This window comes from Malaclemys terrapin, chromosome 12 (genome assembly GCF_027887155.1).
Source record: "Malaclemys terrapin pileata isolate rMalTer1 chromosome 12, rMalTer1.hap1, whole genome shotgun sequence".
NCBI classification, from domain to species: Eukaryota; Metazoa; Chordata; order Testudines; family Emydidae; genus Malaclemys; species Malaclemys terrapin.
In genome coordinates, this window is record NC_071516.1 from 15,940,545 (window position 1) to 15,962,885 (window position 22,341).

Consider the following 22,341-nt stretch of genomic DNA (forward strand, 5'->3'; position numbering starts at 1 on the left):
AACTGAGTGCCTAACTTAGGTCCCTTTGAAAATCCCACTCTAATTTGCTATCTATGAGTTGGCCCTACTTGTGAAGTAAGCACTTCTCTGAAAGCCTAGGAAAAATATTCAAGCTTCTCTGCTTATTTGTCAGGCTTCTTGGCAAGTCGCTCTGAAACCAGTTCAGATGTCAAGCATCTGATTCTAAAAATCAGTACTTCAGACTGACTTTATTAAAACACAACAAAGCTCTGTTCATTATGCAAATTATTTCCCATAATTTAGCTCAACTTGGAAGTGATATTTTATTGTGCATTACACAACCCCAAACCATCACTTACTGCTTTACTTGGTTTGCTGTTTGCAGCATTGTTGTAGCCATGTTGGTCCTAGGATCGGAGACAGACGAGGTGGGTGAGGCAATATCTTTCACTGGACCAACTTCTGCTTGACACATTTCAAAACTAGCCATGCCTATAGCTATCGGGGTTGAATTTGGAAACACAATAACAAAGATTCATATTTATGCTTATTAAGGTCTGTCATGGTTAGAGGGCTAGTTGACTCCTGTCTGGTCTCTTGAGTGCACCTCCTCAGGTGTCAAGCCTTGTGCCTTTACCTAGCCTGAGGTGGAATTATATAGTTCTCCCACTCATAGACCAGTTCCTGGGCAACAGTGTCCGATGTATCCACTGTTCTGATCTCACAAGTCTAACTGAGTTTGGATACGTGGTGTTCTTCCCTACTGGAGTCTTTAACCAGTGGTATACAGCATTCAGGCAGCCTTCTTAAAACCAAAGTATTGCTTATTTTAGAAGTAGGAACAAAAGTTTTCAGAGGGAAAAAAGATATATCCAAAGGTTATTTTCTATCTTACCTTAGTCCTGCCTTGAGTGCAGGGAACTGGACTAGATGACCTCTCGAGGTCCCTTCCAGTTCTATGATTCTACCTAACACCCTTCCACCCTTCAATGGTGACCCACTTAGGCCTAACTTCTTCTTCAGGCATCAGCTGCATGGTGTCACATGTTGCCATTTGGATCCCGGAACTTCTATGCCCGCTCTCAAGAGAGCTTTTTTTTTTTTTTAAAACCTGCCACAGTTCTTTTGATCTCCTGTGTCTGCAGGCCCTTTCCTGTTCTGACTTAACAATTCAAGTGTTTACAGACAGCTAGCTTATTTTGTGCCATTCTTTTCCTTCCTGACTGTTCTTCCAGATGTCCTCTGTTGATAACTACTATAGTCATACTGAAAATACTTCAATAACCAGTCCAACATATGGTTTTCCAAAATTATTAGAGACAGCCCCATATCTGTCACAAGGTCTACACAACCAGACCTTCAAACAACCACCATTTCTGGCAACATATCATTCTGTACAATTTCTCCCTGTGATGTTGACAGATGGGCTAAGATCAGAGCCCTGGGGCAATTCACTGGTGGGTGAACTACAAAGGAGTGTTAAAAGGTACTATTGTGCATCTAGACAATTCACTTGTTAAAATAGATGTTAATTGTATTTGTCTTCATCTACTTACATCCTGTTTGATGCATACTAGAGTAACTAAATTAACCTGTTGTTGCTATATCCTTTTTTATGTCCTGTAACTCTGATTACCTGCACATTAAGTATACAACTCTACTTAGTTACTATTAGGTCAAAAGGCCTGTATTTAGTGTTTAGATGTGAACGTACTTAATATTTAGATGATATGAAAGCTAAAGAAGAATTGTTTCTGGCTACCCCATTACGTACTCTCCGGTAATTAAATAACCTTAATTTAAAGTGTGTTAGTTTTAAGATAAGAATGTATTTGATGTGAAAGCTTCATGAAAACTGCCTTAGAACTGTAACTGAGGAAGCATCCTGTCTTCAAAGCAAGGTTCCTTGGTTTAACAATGGAGATTCACAAACTGTCTACATTACCTATGATTCTTCAGAAGAAAATGCATGCTGTTATAAAAACACCTGCCAGATTGCTTGCCAGAGAAAATGGCTATAAGAAGAAAATCCTTGGGAGTGATCCTTCATCTCTTGTTTATTTGGATGCTGTCAGGGAGCGTTCCAGATAGAAGACAGAGATCCCCAAACCAAAACCATTTTTGGGCAGCCCTGAGAGACTTATGGAGAAGTAAACAGATACACCATCTCTGCTATCAGATTGGACTTACAAACTTTGATTTGTCTGTAATGTATTTTACCTGCTTTAACTTCTCAACAACTCTTCTTTCTTTTCATAGCTAATAAATCTTTAATTTAGTTTACTAAAGAAAAATTGGCTTCAGCGTTGTCTTTGGTGAGATCCGATGTGTACCTTGACCTGGGGTAAGTGACTGGCCCTTTGGGACTGGAAGAACCTAATGTGTAGTGATTTGGGTTTTAATAACCTTTCATCATAAAGTCCAGTCTGTCTGGGTGGTAAATTGGAGGCTGGGGAGTCTAAGACGGACTGTCTGTGGCTCCATGGTAAAACCAATGTAGTGCTCCAGCAGTGCACATTTGTTTTTGGTTTGGTAAAATCTAATTATAGAATAGACCATCACTTTGGGTGTGTCTGCCCAGTTTTCTGACAGTCTGACCTGTGACTGGCACTCGCAGCTGTGACCCATTTCAGGCACCAGAATACCCCCCACTCCAATTACTTTAATTGGAAGTTTCAAAGATGCTTAACTTTTCAGCACTGGACCCACCATTCTGAACAACAGTTATGTACTTTCCTTTGCTTAGCTCAAGAGAGTTGCTCTAGGTGATGAACTCAGGCTAGCTTTAGAAAGATGTTATTAATTCAATTTTTAAATAAAGGACATTGTGTTCACATTAGGGGCAGCAAAAAAAGATTCATTTCCCAATTATTAATGAAAACAATTGGAATTTTGATTACTGTACTCATGGCTATTTATGGTTAGTGTACAGGGGCCAAATGCTGCAATATTTACTGCAATATTTACTCATGTGAGAGGCTCCATTGGAACCAACAGGACTATCCATAAGGGTTGCAACAGATCCCTTATCAGGATACTAACTCATAACTCCTTATGCTTCAAGTCAGCTCAGATTTAATGCAGGGTACCCAGCCAAGTCAAGCAATATGTTTCTCTCATGTAACTTAAAAATCAGTATTTATCAACAAGGTTACCATAGGTTAATAGGTATAAAGAACCCATTACAAATATCTTGTTCTATATCCTTTTGACTTGCATTACGGATTTGTGACTTCACTATCAGCCAAGCTCAATCATGATAAGTGGAATGAAAATTGTGCCAGCTAATCTTAAAATGGAGCTTTCAGACAACAGTAAAAATTATATTTGCTTTGATCTTTGATGGGCTGAGAGATAGTGAGATTTCTTTGCTGTCAATACAGCTGTTGTTGTGGGAGAACAAGGATATTTGTGTCCAATGTGCCTATCTTCCAAAATAAAATATATAAATATTTCCCTTTCATCTTTCCCCCATGATAGGGATTATGCTATGGATGCCATAGAATCACTGAAGCAAGTTGTCAATGATGTTTGAAATAAAACACTCCTGTCCAGTGCACAGAGGGAATACAAACAGCAATCTGTCTAATCATGGCTGTGCAGTGATATTTTCTGTAATATTCTACCCAGACAACCAGAAAAGGCCAAACAAAAAGGACTCCTTCAAAAGAGGAAATCTGAACACAATGACATTTTAGGAGCAGCTACTATACAAATCATTATGAACCTATTTCACCTTTGTATTGTACCTTATGCTGTCACATACAGCCATCCATATCAGAAACAGCAGCATTTGACACCCAGCTTTGCACAGGTGCAAATGACTGCAGGCAGGGCAGGGCAGGGGAAAAACTCCCTTCATGGCCCAATTCTGATATACCAGTCCTGCACTCAATGCAGAAATGAAGGTGGCAGGGGATGTAAGCCACTTTGCAACACCATATTCTGGACCCCACCAAGGTCCTGCCTAGTTTAACTCCTAATTAAAGTCTCATAAGGAGCTAAGAGAAGGAGAATATGAAAGGCAGTTAATACCCAGATTGCAGCAGTGATCTGGCAATGCCCTCTCTCCACCCTGTCCCACTTCTTTCCCTTCCCAACTTCACCCTAAGGAGGGATTGGGAGGAAGTGGACCTGGGGAGGGGTCATTTCTGCCCCCCTTTATGCCAACAAAGCATCATAAAGGATCTGGAGGAGGGGAAAATGTCTTTATTTGGAGGTCTCTCTTTTATCTTCTCATTTCAGGTACTTCACCCACTGCTACTAGCTCTTTGGAGGCAAGATCTTTTATTTCATCCACAGACATTGCTGGATCAGAACTTAAAAGGAAAAAAAAAAAGTCAGGTACCATGGACCCAATCCTGGGCCCTTTGCCTTCAATGGGAACAGGATTAGTCTCCATACGGTGTAGCTGGCACAGCCCTATTTGCCTCACTGATGCTTTCCCCAAACAGACACCCTGAACAGAAGGATCTGCTAAACTGAACTTTTAGTTACAAGCATGTCTGAGAGCACAGTTTGTAACTGCAGCCCACGGCGCTCCCACGCAGGCCACCTATTTGTTCAGAGTTTAACTGAGAAACAAACGTCAAGTTTGTTTGTTTTTTTAATAATTTCTCTGCGCCAGCAATTGAAAAAACTTGGAACATAAGAGCTAGCAGCTATTGGGAAGGGGAAAGGGCAGTTTCATATGCTTTAAATAGTTTTTCATTGGCTTTTATGCAATAACACACCCATTAGAGATAAGTGATCCTTTATCCAAGGCATGAGGCTAACCTGAGAACACATTTTATTAACTATTATATTGCCATCAATCTGGGGAGAAGGGAAGTGTGAGGGGTGGGGAAATCAGCTCAAATAATTCCAGTACTGTATTGATGGATCTAGATGTGGTTTTATTTTTCTTCCTGCCTTGTGATATAATGATCAGTTTCATGTCAAAAAGGAAGGTAACATGGGTCAAACCTTGAAGAACCGAATGTATCAAATCTGTGTTAGACAGGGGAACGAGCTATAGGCTTTTCCTAAACTGTAATGAGAGGCCACAAAATGGAATGATGTAGTAGTAACTGTCTTCTTTGCAGTATGGTTACTTATGGCTAATCATGATCCTAATTATATATAGTGTCTTTCATTTAGAAGCATTCCAGAATGCATTGTAAACTTCACCAAGATATTTGCAAGTATTGTAAGAATCACTAGTGAAGTGTAACTATCTCTACAGCAAAGCACAGCAGCTATTAACAGTACCCAGCTGTTGTGTCTTTGCTCTCCTTGCAGCACTGGTAATATTAGGAAACCACACGGGCACAGTTGGGTTCCAAATAACCAAGCTCACTAACTACATACAAGGTCCACGTCTCTCTCTCTATACACTATCTCTTAAGACCTGGTGATTTCTACAATAGAAGACTGGGAGGTCCACTAGAGGGCTCCCAAACTATCTAAAGGGCTTCCAATTCCTATACAATGGCAAAACTATCAAAAACTTGAGAACAGGAGATATTCTCTATCTTATTCCTCATGAGACTACAAGGAGATTGTTAAGTAGGCAGGATAGATTTGCCCACACTGGAATTTTATCAGGTTAACATTGAGGCTCTGAGACAAGTGATTCCGTCCCCTCCACCCTCACCCCCCTTTTTAACCATTTCATTTTTAGATGAATTTGGAGTTTCCTCACTTTGACAAAATGGTTATTTTACATTAACATGACACATTCTCTTATTTCCAGTATGTTACTTTTACTCAAACTGGTCCACCAATTTTTTTGAAAGACATTAACTATATTTAGATAATTTAACAAGCAAAGTAGGATCATTTTTAAATTCATGACGAAATACACACACAAAATAAACTCTCACTTCTTGAATTTCAAGTAGTTTGGCACTCATTATAAACAGTCCCAAAAGGGACAGTGAGTTTTTTGTTTGTTTGATTTTTAAACAGCCACCAGTGATCAACATTGCAATATTACATTTCATCCAATGGATGACACAGCCAGCCATGCAGTATGCCATAATGCCACACTGGGGCAATGATTCAGTACTGACTCAAAGAGAAAAATCATTGAACATATAAAAAGAATGGAGTTTTTCATAAGAAAAAAAAAGATAGTCTGAAAATAATAAGTTGGAAAAAGGTATAAATATCAATTGACTCAGAAAGATCACACATAGCCAGTCAAATATTCTTTAACAGAATTTAAAACATCAATAAATCCAATCCTGTCCCTCTCACATGCTAGTAGAACATAAGCAGCTTGAGTAAAGATTCTGAACATTGTTTGTATCCTAACTTTGATTCATACACAGCTGTTTGGAAATAATACTTGCTTTTGGAACTCTCAACATATGAATATATTTTAAGCTAAAATGTCTAGGTTTTTTTTTTTTAAATGTTTGAAAATTATTTTTAAGTATCCAAGATAAACACACAAGTTCTCTCCACTTTTTGTCTATAAATTGCTTCTCTGGTGCTGGGACTTGGAAAATGACTGTAAACAGCCAGACAAATGAAGTCAGAAATCAACAATGCAAAGAAAGGGATATATAGGAAAGCCATTACATGGTGGAAGGCAACGAGAAGACCTCAACATTTGTATCAGAGTTTGACTAATGGAATTTTGAAATAGGGCAAAATAGAAGGAGAAGCAGGGGAAGGCTAACCATCAATGCAGATGATAAAAAGAACCTTCACTGAAGATGATTACACAGTAGTAGTTCAGACACCACTCTGAGCTGTTCACAGGCCCCTGCAAAATGTCTAAATCAATGTACACTTTGGTTTTACACTTGTGCTTCACCAAATCATCTATTACAAATGAATAGAAACCACTGTATTGTGCTCTGAGTCACACAACGCAGCCTGGTTTTAATCTCACCTCTAGGTACAGATAAGTTTTAGGAAAATCAAGTGGCTTGGTGGTTTTTATATGGCATATTGTTGCTGGAAGTCATGGAAGTAATAATATCCTAGTATTTCAAAGTCTTCAGTATGCTGGGTCTTGTTGGCAGAGATGAGAGTGAAGAGGAAAGGAGTGATGCACAGAATGAATCTTGCAAATGAAAAGCAAGGTCTTAACATTTTAAAGTTGGGATTTTAACTTAAGAAGTCCAAATGAAGTCAATTTGTTTTTACATCCCCCAAGGGACTTACTCTATCCTACCATTGCCTATTCTTCTGTTCACAGTCTGTTCCGGCACAGGCTGGATAATGTGAAAAAGTGAGATCAGTCTTGTGGAAAGCTGCCACTATCTGAAACAGCTTCCCGCTCTCTGATTCTAGGGCTTGTACACAATACCGCTTATGTCACTCAGGGGTGTGAATAAAGCCACCCCCTGAGTGACATACGTTACACTGACCTAAGCACCAGTGTGGACAGCTCTATGTCGGCAGGAGAGCTTCTCCTGCTGACACAGCTACCTCCTCTCACTGAGATGGTTTTATTATGCCAACGGGAGAGCTCTCAAATACACATATTGTTATGAGCTGGCTTAAACCTTGTTATGGGTTGAGTTAAAACCTCATTGAAACTGATATGTGAGCATGTCCTTCACCTAAAATAGTTGTAAGACACAGCTAAGGGGCCTCACCTACAACAAGGCATAATAGAATCTTCCCAGAAACTAGGACCATGTGGGCAGAGGGTCCCACTGGGCATTATTTTGATCAGGTAGGTGGCTGCGTCACTGGGTGTGGATAAAGTCTAGCTGCTGGGGAGACTAGAAACAGAGAGAGAACTGAGGCAGAGCAAGAAAGCTAAGCAGGAGCCTGTAAGCACAGGAGACTGCTTCTGGCTAAGGAGGCTTGGGGCTGTACACCAAGAAATTGCTTCTTTTGTTCTTGATTCCTCCTGCATTTGAAGAAGCAGAACTTTGTACGTTCCTTGTAAATGAACAAGATGGCATTAACAAAAAAATACCAGATTTCATCACTTTCTACTAGTACCCAACTGGAACAACCTGCAGGGCCCCAACTTTGACTAGCCATTTGGGTCAAAAAGAGGTAACGATATATTTCTCCTCTTCTTAACTATTTTCCCCTCCCCCCATTTATTTCTCTCAGCTAAACATTTTGGGCACCTGTATGAAAAAAAGTCATACACCAAATGCAACTTTATTATATTGGAAAAATAAGTTTCTGAATTTCTAATTAATTTATCTAATTTTTAACACGTACAGGCAGTTTAAACTGATAAACACTTAGCTTACATAGACCCAGATTGAACAAGCACTTAAACTCAGTTAAGGGTTTTGTTAAATTGGGACAGGGCCCAACTGCAATGGATACAGGGTACAAGTGGTTGTCATCTTTTACAGGGCCTAATTCTGAGAAGTTTTAAGCAGGACCGATGAGGGGGGGGGAAGCTGGTACAAATTACCGGGGCCCGGTGGTCCGGAAGGGGGTTCGGGGTCCGGGGCCCGGCTGCCCCGTCTTCTCCCCCCCCATCACCTTACCGGGGCCCAGCTTCCCTGGTTTCACCCCTGTCTCGTCGGCCCTGTTTAGCTGGCCCACCCTTGTCGGGGGGCCCGAAAAAAAATTTTCACCGGGGCCCGAACCCGCTCTTGGCGGCCCTGGTTTTAAGCACCCATGGACTCAAGTCTACTGAAACAATCTACTAAGCAGTTTTGTTTCTCTTCAAGACTCCCCCATCCCCAATGTTGGCCTGATTTGGGGTGACAATTGTTGCCTGTAAAACACCTAGATTGCCTTTAGCTTTTTTCTTTTCTTCCTTCACATAGTCCTTCCTGCTTACTGGACTGGATGCATCAATGAGATAATGACAAGAATGTTCTTTGGTTTTGAAGCTGAATGAGTAAACAACATTCCTATTTATTATTTATCTGCTTTCAAATCCTCATGAATACCTCCAGTGATAATTACCTAATTTCTATCAATTCATTTCTAGATAACCAACCATCACACACAAAATGGACCACACAGCATAGCACAATTCAATATTTATGAAGTGATACTTTTTTATGAACATATAGACTCAGTAATTACAACTAGAGCTATGCTTTAAAATTCCACAGTGGAAACAAACTGAATAGAAATAATGTTGCTTTGTTAGAACTTAAAGTTATCCTGCCAGCTGAAAACACTGTAATTAAGATAAATAAATAAATAAACACAACAGATGTAGTTATCTTGTCGCCTGCATGCTGCCAGCTGGGATTCATAAAGTCGCCTGGAATGAATTCTGCAGAGGAGGTCTTTCCACGAAGAAAGTTCTGACACTGCCTTTTTGCCATGTTCAGCTCTATGAACCAACAGCAACGGTGCCCCAGATTGACTTGGGATGGGAAAGAGGCAGTTTCTCCAACAGCCAGGTCCCAAGCTACCAAAGGCTTTAGAGATGGTCACCAACATCATCAATTGCACTGAAAACTGAATAGACAGCTAGGTCAGAGCATAAAGCACTGGTGATTCATGCTCAGAACGGTTCACCCATTGTAAAGGTAGGCAATAGCATTCTGGATGATGTTCAAGGGTTGCCCTACACAGAGTTCAATGAAGTTATCCAGGCGTGAGATGACAAATGCATGAACAACTATCAGACCTTTCAGCTGATCAGACCTTGAAGGCAACATTTTTGAGTGTTTTGAGCTATTTGACTCCTCGTTTCACCTACTGCTTTAATAATGCATCAATTAAGGGGCGAATGTTCACAGTAGTGTCTGGAAAAGGTTGGAAGATTCATGCATTTCAACATTCAAGACCTCTTGACCCTTATGAAAAGCAGAATGATCTACTATGCAAAATGGGGTATTTTAAAAAAACATCCTACAAACTTCCATAGCATGCATAGAATTCTTTATTACATTCTTTAAGGTGGTTTAAACATTTGATAGAAAAGTTACCTCTTTACTCTAAAACCTATAGAATTTAATACTTTTTATGGAATTATTGTTTTCATATCGCCAATTCATAGATAAGGCTAGAAGGAACCATTGTGATCTTGTCTGATCTGCATAACACAGGCCACAGGACCCCCACGAATTAATTCCTGTTTGAGCTACAGCCTATCTTTTAGAAAAACATCTCATTTTAATTTTAAAATTTCCAGTGATGGAGAGTCCACCACAACCCTTGGTAGGGTGTTCCAATAGTCAATTATCCTCATGGTTAAAAATGTCGAGTCTGAATTTTTCTAGCTTCAACTTTCAACCATTGCATCTTGTTAAATCTTTGTCTGCTAGGCTAAAAAGCCACCTATTATCAAACATGTAGGCAGTTATGGGGTGATTTGATCATCGTCTATAATCTTCTCTCTATTAAGCTAAGTACATTGATTGACTCAAGGAGCTCACTCTTTGAACCCTCTCCAATTTATCAACATCCTTCTTGAATTGTTGAAACCAGCACTAGACACACTATAACAGCAACGGTTGCACCAGTGCCAAATACAGAGGTAGAATAACCTCCCTATTTCTATTTGATATGTCCTTGTTTACACATCTAAGGATCGTGTTAACCCTTTTGGCTACAGCATCTCACTGGGAGCTCATGTTCAGCTGATTATCCACCATGACCCCCAAGTCCTTTTCAGATTCAAAGCCCCCCAAGAAAAAGTATCCTGTCCTGTAAGTTCAATTCAGTTCTATGAGGCTTTTCCATAAGGGCGGAATATATGCCCTTAGAAAGTGCATTAGAATCACACAGTAGACAAAAAGGGGACATTAGGAGACCATAACATGACCCGCTGCAGTCCTCTGAGGGATTGGCTCTCTTCTCTCTTCCTCCAAGCTCATTATTACAGCACTAAAACGGTCCTTTCTCATAGTCATTTGTGCAAGAAAAATGGCAGTGCCCCACTCTGTAGTCACTCAGTGTTAAAATCTAGGACTGCTACAACTCTCTCCGACTGGATGTAATATGGCAGCTATTAGTAAGAGAAATGAATTGGGAAATAACTATAATAAGCACATGACCAAAAATAAAATATAAAGAGGAGATTCCCTCCAAAAGGAAGGGCAGCCATAGCACGGTATTTCTGTTCCTTAAAGCCTTCTGCAAAAAGCATAGTGTGAGCTGCTGCAATTCCTTTATGTGGTTTTCTTGCATGACTGGCAGTGGTTAAAAAAAAACTCAAAAAGTTCATAGTTTGGATCAATATCCCCAAATCCAGCTCTGCCATCCCTGACACCCAACACCCACCCCCTATCTTGAGCCTTCACGGATGCCACTGAGATTCCTCAGAGCACTGGAACAGGAATTGCAACGCTCTTGCCCTAAACTGAGTGCCAAAGCTATTGCCTGTCTCTGCCATCTGCCACTTTGGGGCCCAATTCTGCTTGGAGTTCCCTTGACTCCCATGGGGTTGTTGGGAGTATTGGTCTTTGTGACCCTCTAGTGGTTGGGCCACAAAGGATTTAAGTGTCTTCTAATGCCATCTTGCTAAGGGAGATGGTCCTTTGGCTTAGGCTGTGTGGGGAGTCATGTTTTTGGATCCAGAGCGCTCAGGTTCCACCTCAAGCAGGGTTAATTACAGCTATATTTCCGAGTAGTGTCTGCGGTGGAGATGGGTGATGGAAGAAAAGTCCTGAGAATGAGATTAGCAAAAGGAGAGTTACAATGTATGGAGAACAGAGTCAAAGAGGCTATTCCAGTTACAAGGGAGAGGCACACTAGCAGGTACAGTGCCAGGCTGAAGAAGCAAAGGGAAATGAACTGGAAGAGCAAAGCGTCCAGGAGGGAAGTAGGGAGCAATCATAGCCCAGACTTAAAAGACAGAAAGGCCTCAGAAGTGCATGTGTCTAAAATTAACTTCATATTTCTCAAAGGTAATAATGAATGAATCCCGCTTCAATATAGTAAATGCCAAGTATTCAGATGGAGCCTTACCCAAAGGTTCGATGCTGCATTGAACCACCATGTTAAGTGTCTGGCTCTGCCATTCTCATGGATTTTTGAGCTCTTGAAGCTATCAGAGACGCTAAGAGTCAGCAGGTGCAGCACTTAAACCCGCTGTTCATTACACAGGCCCATAAAAGGTTCCAGTAACTGGCATCTGGTTGCCATAACAACCATAAGAAAGGCCCATAAATAGAACATCTTCAACCAGCAGGAAATCATGTTGGCAGAGAAGGTTTAAGAGCCAGCTTGTCTTAAGGTGCATGCTCCTTAAAAAAAAAAAGATATTCATATCCAGCCTAACACAAGTGTAACATTGCCACAGCCATCTATGACTGTCATTACGCTGCAAATTATGGCTACTCTGAACTTTGTGGTAACAGTAGGGAGTGTACTCCAATCCTCCTTCCCCTAGACCACCAGGCCCTAATATTTCAACTAAAAGAAGAAACAGTCCTCAGTATACGGCCTATGAGCCATAGATGAGTCATTCTAACTCCATCCAATAGAGAGCAGGCATGGACACGCTTCTTACCCAAAAATGCATTTCCCCTTTGTTTCCTACTGCACAGGGGGATGGAGCAGGAGGAGAGTCCCATTTATTTATAAGCCAACCCAAACCACTCAGATTAAAAAAAAAAAAAGACAGGGGCAATCACTCAGATGAGAAAGCAGCAAGAGATTCTCAAAAGTCAAAGCTTTCCTATGGTACATCCAGCTTCCAGGTGGGAAGAACTGTTCTTTGTAAGAATGGAGTGAAAGAAAGGTCTCAATGAAGATTAGGATGTTCAAATTTTTTTCTGACAGCTCTGCTTTCTAGCCAAAGAGAGGCTCTTATTTATGTGACTGTTTTTTTTATTATTAATTATCATTATTATTAATTTGGTTGTCACAGAAGCAAGACACCATTATGCCACACCTCTTACGGTAATCACAAGCATAACAGCCGCAACCAGTCATTAGCATGAGAATCCCCTGAAGGAGGCAAATACTGAATGTGAGGCTATTGCACTTTAAAATACTTTCCTATGTAAAGGTTGGTCTGGGATCCTTGCAAACACTGCAACGTACAGCCATAGATAACAGCATGCATGCTTACCATAACTTATACTGCTTCAACTCGACTGTATTCCCTTAACTTGTATCTCTGACACCCTCCCTGCTACTGAAGGAAGAGGGCAGCAATTATTACTGAGACCACGTCTATACTTACCTCCGGGTCCGGCGGTAAGCAATCGATCTTCTGGGATCGATCCCGGAAGTGCTCGCCGTCGACGCAGGTACTCCTGCTCCGCGAGAGGAGTATGCGGAGTCGACGGGGAGCCTGCCTGCCGCGTGTGGACCCGCGGTAAGTTCGAACTAAGATAGTTCGACTTCAGCTATGTGAAAAACGTAGCTGAAGTTGCGTATCTTAGTTTGAAGTGGGGGGTTAGTGTGGACCAGCTCTGAGCATCCAACTTTACAAAAATGGAGGAGTAGGCTTATGCCCAGAAGAGAGCTGTGGTATTTGGACCTGTCTGAGTTAGCAGTGAAAGAAAAAATAGCCTATTGACAAGCAGAGCAATTATATGAATTTGAAGAAATGTGGACCATGTTTACTGATATATTTGGATAAAGAATGCTCCGATAGCCCAGTAATGCCAGACTTCCATTCCACCTGACCTCTCTGCTTTTTTCCCCTCCCTCTTCTCTCCCCCAATCCCTTCCTTCCCTTTATTGCCTATTTGTGTGTGTCTTTTTATTATTCTTGTTACCCCACCCAAACATATTAGGTCCGTGTTATATTGTCTAATTTTGTATTGCCTCTGCTTGCAGGTTGACAAGTTGTAAAGTTGGGTAAGAGCATAATTTTCTTGGCTATCCTATGAAATGTGCAGTATTTGGATAGATATACAAGCGGTGAGTCATTTACCTTTTGTATTTTTATTGTCTGTTTCTTTATGAACATTAATTTAAAAAAATCATCAGAAAAATATGTAATTAACTCAAAACCACTTACCTGTGAACATAGCTACGCTTATGGCCATTAACCTCCTCCCCTTCCCAATTGCCTGTCACACCTACTTGCTGCACTGTAAGCTCTTGATGGCAGTGTCTTTCTTTTATTAATGTATTCGTGCCGTGCCCAGCCCAATACAAATGCCACCACCTTGCTCTCATACAGCACTTTTCATCAGTAGCTCTCAAAGCACTTTACAGAGGAGGTCAGTATCATTATCCCCATGTTCCAGGTGGGGAAATTGAAGCACAAAGAGGGGAAGTGGCTTGCCCGAAGTCACCTGGCAGACCAGTGGCGGAGTTCAGAATAGAAGCTGTCACCTGGGTCCCCATACTGGGCTCTATCCACTAAGCCAAAGACTGCCAATAAAGCCCTGAAATAACTGAAGCACTATCAGATAATAATAATTAAAAACAGTCATCTTCTCTGGCCTCTGGCCTCAGTGGAGATACACATTCACATCAAGATATTTAGAGAGTAAACTTCACAAAAATATAGACCTATTTTTTCTCAGGCTCTCACAGCTGTGTTTTGATCCTGCTGTATGTTGAGTAAACTTCAAGATGTACAACACGATGCATTCTCCACTGCCATTAACTGGATCCTCTAATTACATTTATTTAATCAAAGATAAAACCTCCCAGCAGAGGTTCTGTAACTATATGAATTTTTCCTTTATCTTTCCAAAATACTCTATTTACTTGGCATCTTTGATTATATTTTTCATTCTCAGTAATCCTTTTAGCCTCTGAAATCTATAGTTATTTCTTTTCAAACTGTGCTCTTACTCTCGGTGTTAGTTAAGTCATTTCTGCTTCCACTTGTTCGGAAATTTGACAACAGTGAAGTTTTTTTAAAATCACATTGATTTTAATTATGTCATCAGCACATACAGCCATAGACAGGAACTTGCTTCTGTGTTATAAATCTAAATAAATGTCTGTAACCAATGTCCTATGACTGTTCAACAGTAGGAGTTCTGCAATAAGCTGTTTACCAGACATTCTGGGCCTGATTTCAGAACCCATAAGGAATACAAGAGCATGTGCAAAACAGGCATATCATTATGTGCCTAATTTATGTGTGCAGTTCCTGGGGGTGTGTGCAAATGGCTAATTTCCATACACACATACCTTATATGTTCATGTATTAATAGTCCTTGCCAAATGGACATGCAGCTGAGCATACATTTTGTTTATATAATTGCATTCATAATCCATTTAAAAATCAGGCCCTCTGAGCAAACACTAATATGTTCCTAGAAAATCTGAACCCAGACAACACACATCATTCTGGCTAGCTTAAGTCTTATTGAGGCTTATGGTGAAATTTTGCCCTTATTTACACCTGTACAAACCCAGGTGAAGTCAATGGGTTGAATAGCAGAATTTGTTTCTTGCATACGCAGATGATCATCATGATGATTTTCATCCCAAGAGATCCTGAAGTGCCTTTACAAACTAAGGCCTGGTCTAAACTAGAAAGTTTTGCCAGCATAACTATGTCAGTTAGAAGAAGAAGAACAGGAGTACTTGTGGCACCTTAGAGACTAACAAATTTATTAGAGCATAAGCTTTCGTGGACTACAGCCCACTTCTTCGGATGCATATGAAATATGTCAGTTAGGAGTGTGAAGAAAAAAAATCACACTCTTAACACATAGTTATGCCAGCAAAAGCCCTAGGGTAGGCGCAGTTTACCAGCAAAAAATTCCTTTTGCTCATATAACTTACTCCCTTTGGGGAAACTGATTTAAGCTATACCAACAAAAGAACTCTTGCAAGTATAAATGTCGTCTCCACTGGCGGGGGTGGGGTGAGGTAATATCTATACTGTATAGCTATACCAGTATATCTGTATTGACAACTCTTCCGAGTATGGACAAGGCCTCATACACAGCATGGGATCACTTAATCCAGATCTGAAATGAAGCCACCTCTGGGGTGAAACTTGGCAAATGCTTAACAACACACAGCAACATTATGCCAGAGATTATAGAAGGGGGTCAGAAGAATATTTTATGCATTGAAATTGCCTGGGGTATTTGGTCAGGATGTCAGATTAATTCTATAGCTTTTCTGAAGAGTACCATAAGACCTTTAATGTCCTGAAGCGATCTGGACCTCAGTTCTAAATCTCATCCAAGAGCATGTGGCACAGCAAGACATAGCAGTATTGGTTCAGTGTTGACTGAGAAGGCAGAGTGCCAACGACTTATTCAACAACAATCATCTGGGCTGTCTAGGTAGGTCTCCAAGAATGCAGGGCTGGCTCCAGGGTTTTGGCCACCCCAAGCAGCCACAAAAAAAAAAAGAAAAAAAAGCCACGATCGCGATCTGTGGCGGCAATTCGGCGGAAGGTCCTTCGCTCGGAGCGGGAGTGAGGGACCGTCCGCCGAATTGCCACCGAATAGCTGGACCTGCCGCCCCTGTCCGGAGTGGCCGCCCCAAGCACCAGCTTGCCAAGCTGGTGCCTGGAGCCGGCCCTGCAAGAATGGCATTGACCTGACCTGACTCTTCTTCACTTCTAATTAATACATCTCCAGTAGTCTTAGTTAAGTAATGAGAAAGGGGAGAAAACTTAGCTGGGCACCAAGTCTGTGGTGAGAGACTGGGACTGAGGTATGCAGAAGCTTTGTTCAGTTACACATTGTAGTAATTTTTATTATTTATTTATATATACCAGCAAATAGAGGTTTAAATATGAAGGCTAAAACAAATTAAAATTCACTCATGAGTAGATGAATGGCAGAATTAAAAGCTATGTTTGATAACTATGTTAATTGAACCAACTAAAGGATCAACAAAATTATAAGTTTCAGAGTAACAGCCGTGTTAGTCTGTATCCGCAAAAAGAAGAACAGGAGTACTTGTGGCACCTTAGAGACTAACAAATTTATTAGAGCATAAGCTTTCGTGGACTACAGCCCACTTCTTCGGATGCATATAGAATGGAACATATAATGAGGAGATATATATACACACATACAGAGAGCATAAACAGGTGGGAGTTGTCTTACCAACTCTGAGAGGCCAATTAATTAAGAGAAAAAAAAAAAAAAAAAAAAACTTTTGAAGTGATAATCAAGCTAGCCGAGTACAGACAGTGTGATAAGAAGTGTGAGAGTACTTACAAGGGGAGATAGAGTCAACGTTTGTAATGGCTCAGCCATTCCCAGTCCTTATTCAAACCGGAGTTGATTGTGTCTAGTTTGCATATCAATTCTAGCTCGGCAGTCTCTCTTTGGAGTCTGTTTTTGAAGTTTTTCTGTTGTAATATAGCCACCCGCAGGTCTGTCACTGAATGACCAGACAGGTTAAAGTGTTCTCCCACTGGTTTTTGAGTATTTTGATTCCTGATGTCAGATTTGTGTCCATTAATTCTTTTGCGTAGAGACTGTCCGGTTTGGCCAATGTACATGGCAGAGGGGCATTGCTGGCACATGATGGCATAGATCACATTGGTAGATGTGGAATGGCTGAGCCATTACAAACGTTGACTCTATCTCCCCTTGTAAGTACTCTCACACTTCTTATCACACTGTCTGTACTCGGCTAGCTTGATTATCACTTCAAAAGTTTTTTTTTTTTTTCCTCTTAATTAATTGGCCTCTCAGAGTTGGTAAGACAACTCCCACCTGTTTATGCTCTCTGTATGTGTGTATATATATCTCCTCATTATATGTTCCATTCTATATGCATCCGAAGAAGTGGGCTGTAGTCCGCGAAAGCTTATGCTCTAATAAATTTGTTAGTCTCTAAGGTGCCACAAGTACTCCTGTTCTTCTTTTTACAAAATTATAAGCAGGTCAGGCAAGTGGCTTCCTCCAGATACAATAGCACAAGCCTGCACCCTACAGCCATGGTCCTGAAGCAAACTATTGTTTGTGCCTTCAACTCACTTCAGTAGTATCTTTCCCAAGTTAGAAATGAATCCTCCCTACCACAACAGCAATGTTTACCAGGCATTTTGCCTTCAAATGCCTCCAGGCTCACTTCAGTTCACTAGATAAAGATGAAAGGCAAGGTTCAAAGTGCCTAATAAGGGAGGTAGCATATCTTATGCACATCGAATTGGGGTATGGACGAAATCAACATATTAAATAACTTACCTAAATCTTGGAGAATACTTGGGGGAGGACGGAGGGAGATGAAGAATGAAGAAAGGTTATTGTCAGGGCTTTTTCTCACAACTAGACAAACTCTCCTAGAAAGACAATGGATGTGCGAACTGGGAAAGGGGATAGACAGCAAAATTTCGGTAAATACCATGAGCCAAACAGATGGCAAAATACACACCACAGTTAAAGAGAGCAAAACTTTCTAGAGACCAATACGAGCAGTGAGGAAAACCAAAAGGAAGGATTTTGGTTTTGCAAACCTTCATCAATAGTCTACTGCATTTGCAAAACCATTGGTGGCTCAGACTAAGGGTCCCCTTTTATCCAAAGCCCCAAAGTTTGGATAAATAGTTCCAGTTGTGACCCATCTCTAGCCACATCCCATTGGGAACAGGAGCATTGGTAGAAGAAAGCTGAGCACACAGAGCAATAAAGCAGAAGAACCTCTTCAAAGACAAAATTTTAACACTTACTGAAACTAAGGGAATATAAAAATGAGTCAGTTAGAAGAATGAAGCCATACAGCAGTGATTCTCACACTTCAAGATCTAGCATATCACATCTAAAATTCAAGAGGTATTTTCCCCTTAAAGGGATTCATTTTTGGTATAAAATCCCTCAACATCATTTTGTAGTTATGATGCCCTCCGGCAAGAACTGATGTGAAGCTGGGTTTGGAAGGACAGAGTACAATTAAACAGCAATATTTCCTTACATCAGCAACAGTCAGCTGTCATTTAACTAGCAGCTATGGCAGACTAAAAGATTTGTGGTTTCTTCAATATGAAGGGATTTTTTTAAACCATATAACACTGGACTAGATGTAAAGTCTTGAAATTCAGAGATGAGGGTGGGAAAAGGGGATGAAGAGAGACAGAATTGGAAACAAGAAGCAGCTCTTCTAAATTTTACCAGACATTTTCTTTGTGGCAACAGAGTTTATTGAGGATACGTCAATAAATTTGACTGATAAAATCCAAAAGAAATCATGGATAAATTTGAAGAGCTGCATAAAGAACCAGCAGATGCTTAAAGAGTCTATTTTCCAAATAAAGTCAGGTATTGAATGTTGACAATTTCTTCTAATGATATTTAACTGGTATTTTCATCCCAAAAGGCGACTGCTGGTGAATTACAATACCCTGGCACACCCTTGCAGTTACATATTCTGCAGCGTACTATGACACTTCTGGGAGTCTGTGCTCAATGAAGTAGCATGGGAGATACTTGGTTAGAAACAAAGAGCAGGAAATCCACTCATCCAGTTTACTTCCACCAATAAATCAGAAAAGGTTTGTGGATTCTTTGGGAAACATAAATAAAAGTTTGAGTTGCCAACTATGTCCAATGTGCCTCATAAAATTATTTAGAAAAGCAACATGATAAGAGCAAACCCAACTGAACATTAAACCATTCCAAAAGAAAAGCCCAGAATCCCTGTTAGTACAGTATTTATGTTCAGGTTAACTCTTAATACTTGTATTTGAGAAACAAGCATCTCAAAAGGATACAAAAAGTGAATTTAGAAATGTCATCTCCATTAAAACTGACTAACAACATTAGCATTAAAAGAGTGTGGTGATAGATGATACAGAAACACCTAAGATAAATAGAGCTGTTACTGGAAAACACTGAAAGCAACTGACTCAAAGGGCCTAGTTTGAACATGCACTGCAGATAATTGAATATGCAAGTGGACAGTTGCATTAGCCGCTATCTTATTTTACATAGTTACTTTCATTAGACTATGATGCTCCAATTACTGGAATCCCAATTAATGGCACTCCCCAGTACACACCTTCTAGAACAACACTGCCACTAATACTTTGGTTTATATCAAAGCTCTACTTACAAGCCCTGTTAAATTTTCCAAAACAATAGCCTTGCACAAGCAGGGCCGGCTCCAGGCACCAGCTTGGCAAGCAGGTGCTTGGGGCTGCCACTCTGGAGAGCAATTCGGAGGCAATTCGACGGATGGTCCCTCACTCCCGCTCCGAGCGACGGACCTTCCGCCGAATTGCCGCTGCAGATCGCGATCGCGGCTTTTTCTTTTTTTTTTTTTTTTGGCTGCTTGGGGCGGCCAAAACCCTGGAGCCGGCCCTGTGCACAAGTTCTGCGGTCTCCTGGACCAAATGTCTGCAATGGTTTACTCCTGGGGGCATTCTGCACCAAAAACTTAAAAATTCTGCACACATTTTAAAACTCTGCAAAAGTCATGTGTCAGAATAACACTACATAATCACACCAATTTCAATTATTTTGGTAATTTATTTCAAAATACCTGTCAGCAAGTATGTCTTTAACAATACAGACACACAAAAATTCCCCCAGGAGTAGGGGGTTAAAAAAACCTCTATGACAACCCAGTTCCTGTTTCTCTGCCCCTCCCCCACTGAGCCAAGCCAGGGGGCCAGACACCCATAACCCCTCCCCCACCAGAGCCCAGCCATGCCCCCCCCACCAATACACCTGAACCCCCTCCACACCCAGAGCCCAGCCATGGGGCCATGCCAGCCCAGATACCCGCTCCCTCCCACCCAGAGGCCAGAGATCCAAAGGGAGAAATAGCCTGATGCTCAGTCCCAGGCTTGCACTGCACGCCACCCTCTCCTTCCCTCAGGGTATGCTGGGAACTACAGCTGCCAGGAACCCTCTAGCTCCCTCTCCCTCCTGCCAGCAATGTCTCCTACGTGCAAGCTGGGCTCTGCTGGGTCCAGTGGCTCCTAGTGGCAGCCAGCAGCACTGCAGCCCATTTCTGTGGGGGATATTAATTTCTGAAAAATTCTGCATTCCTCAGTGGTGCAGAATCCCCCCAGGAGTGTACATTCTGTTCTGCCTGAGAGGACAGAGCCTGCCCCACTCCTCAGAAACACCCCAAAGCCCTGCCGCTCCATGTCGAGCGTGACGCAATAGTGAGCAAGAGGGACTGACTATCACTCTCTCTCACATGCATGACTGCCCATCCCCCCAGCCCCAGCAGTGATTTATGTTTCTACCAGCTGCTCCAGGCACCAAAACCAACCTGTGCTGCCAGGGACGGGCACAAAACCACTCTTGCGGCTTCCCTTTGCTTCCCCGGTAGAAGTCATTTTTCTGCAGGGAAGCAAAGAAATCTGGGGGGGGACACGAATTCTGTGAATGCGCAGTGATGCAGAATTCCCCCAGGAATAATAATGGTTTCAATATATTGCTGTGTGCAGAATGCAATCCTGGCTATCAGAGTGCCACTTAGAACAATACTGTTTGTTCCGAAACAAAAGTTACTTCACTAACAGTGGAATTTTTGTCTTACACATAGGACAGGATCTTTTATGATTTATCTGTATTTTATAAACCTTTTATTATACAGTATGTATTAAAAAAAATCAGAATCCCTTTTCCTCTTTTCTGATATAGAATCATAAATAGAGAAAAGAAAGGTCAGGTTAGCATTCAATAGCATGTAAATTAGAATAGCAGGAAAAATATGAAAGCTAAAGAGATATGCAACCCACTTTGCTCTTCGCCGCTACATTTGATTGTTTTCTTTATGGCTTAATTGTATAAATTGAGAGAGTTTAAATGCCAACATGTCTAACAAAATGGCACATGCAAAACAATAAGGAAGCAGACAAAATGATTCATGTGACATTTTAGAAATATCTCAGAATATGTCAGCCACCAGATGCCATGAAACCTGCAAGAGGTGATATGCTGATGTGACAGAAGGGCAAGGGTCTAGCAACTGCACACACAGCAACAGAGCAATGGAGGATTCAGGGAAAACTTCTCTATAAACCATTACAAGTCCAGAGCAGTCTTGGAAAGAAAGGAATAAAACATATTTAAGATCTAAAACAAACAATGCTGAGATTTCCCGATCATCTGCTTCAAAGATTAAGTAACATGTTTGGGACCAGATTTCTAAAAATTGATGGAAAATGCAGGGAATCTGTGCACAAAATTTTAAAAATACAGGGCCAAACACTACCTTACCCAGGTATATGAGGGCATCATTTGGACATAGCACACAAATACCTACATCAAATATAGCACTCATCACAACTAACCTGTACCAGGTGCCATTGATGTTGCTGCAACTATAATCAGAGACATACACACATACAAAACATACCTGAGTTAATTTACATCACATTTTGATGATAATTTAGATGTCTAAGAACAGGCATTAGAATAGAGATGTTGACAAGCCTTGATCCTTAACTCTAGCTCTACAAGAAGGGCTGCTGCACTGTAATACAGCAGTAACTCAAGTATGCTGCAATAATCATTCCGTTTCAGACACTACAGAAAGAATGAGTGTTTTCTCAAGCAGAATAGCAATGCCAATCAGGGAGCTGCCTATGGAACCAGAGATTTCAATGGGCTTAGGAGAAAGAAAAACACACACACACACACACAC

At 41.0% G+C, this 22,341-nt stretch overlaps 1 long non-coding RNA gene across 1 annotated transcript in view; it reads right to left on the reverse strand.

The window, feature by feature from the left end:
• Window positions 1-22,129, reverse strand: part of LOC128846810 (uncharacterized) — a 104,071-nt gene extending 81,942 nt beyond the window's left edge. The window contains exon 1 of the long non-coding RNA XR_008446818.1: window positions 22,054-22,129. This is a non-coding gene — a long non-coding RNA (uncharacterized LOC128846810). The remainder of the gene's footprint in view (window positions 1-22,053) is intronic.
• Between the last annotated feature and the right edge of the window lie 212 nt (window positions 22,130-22,341).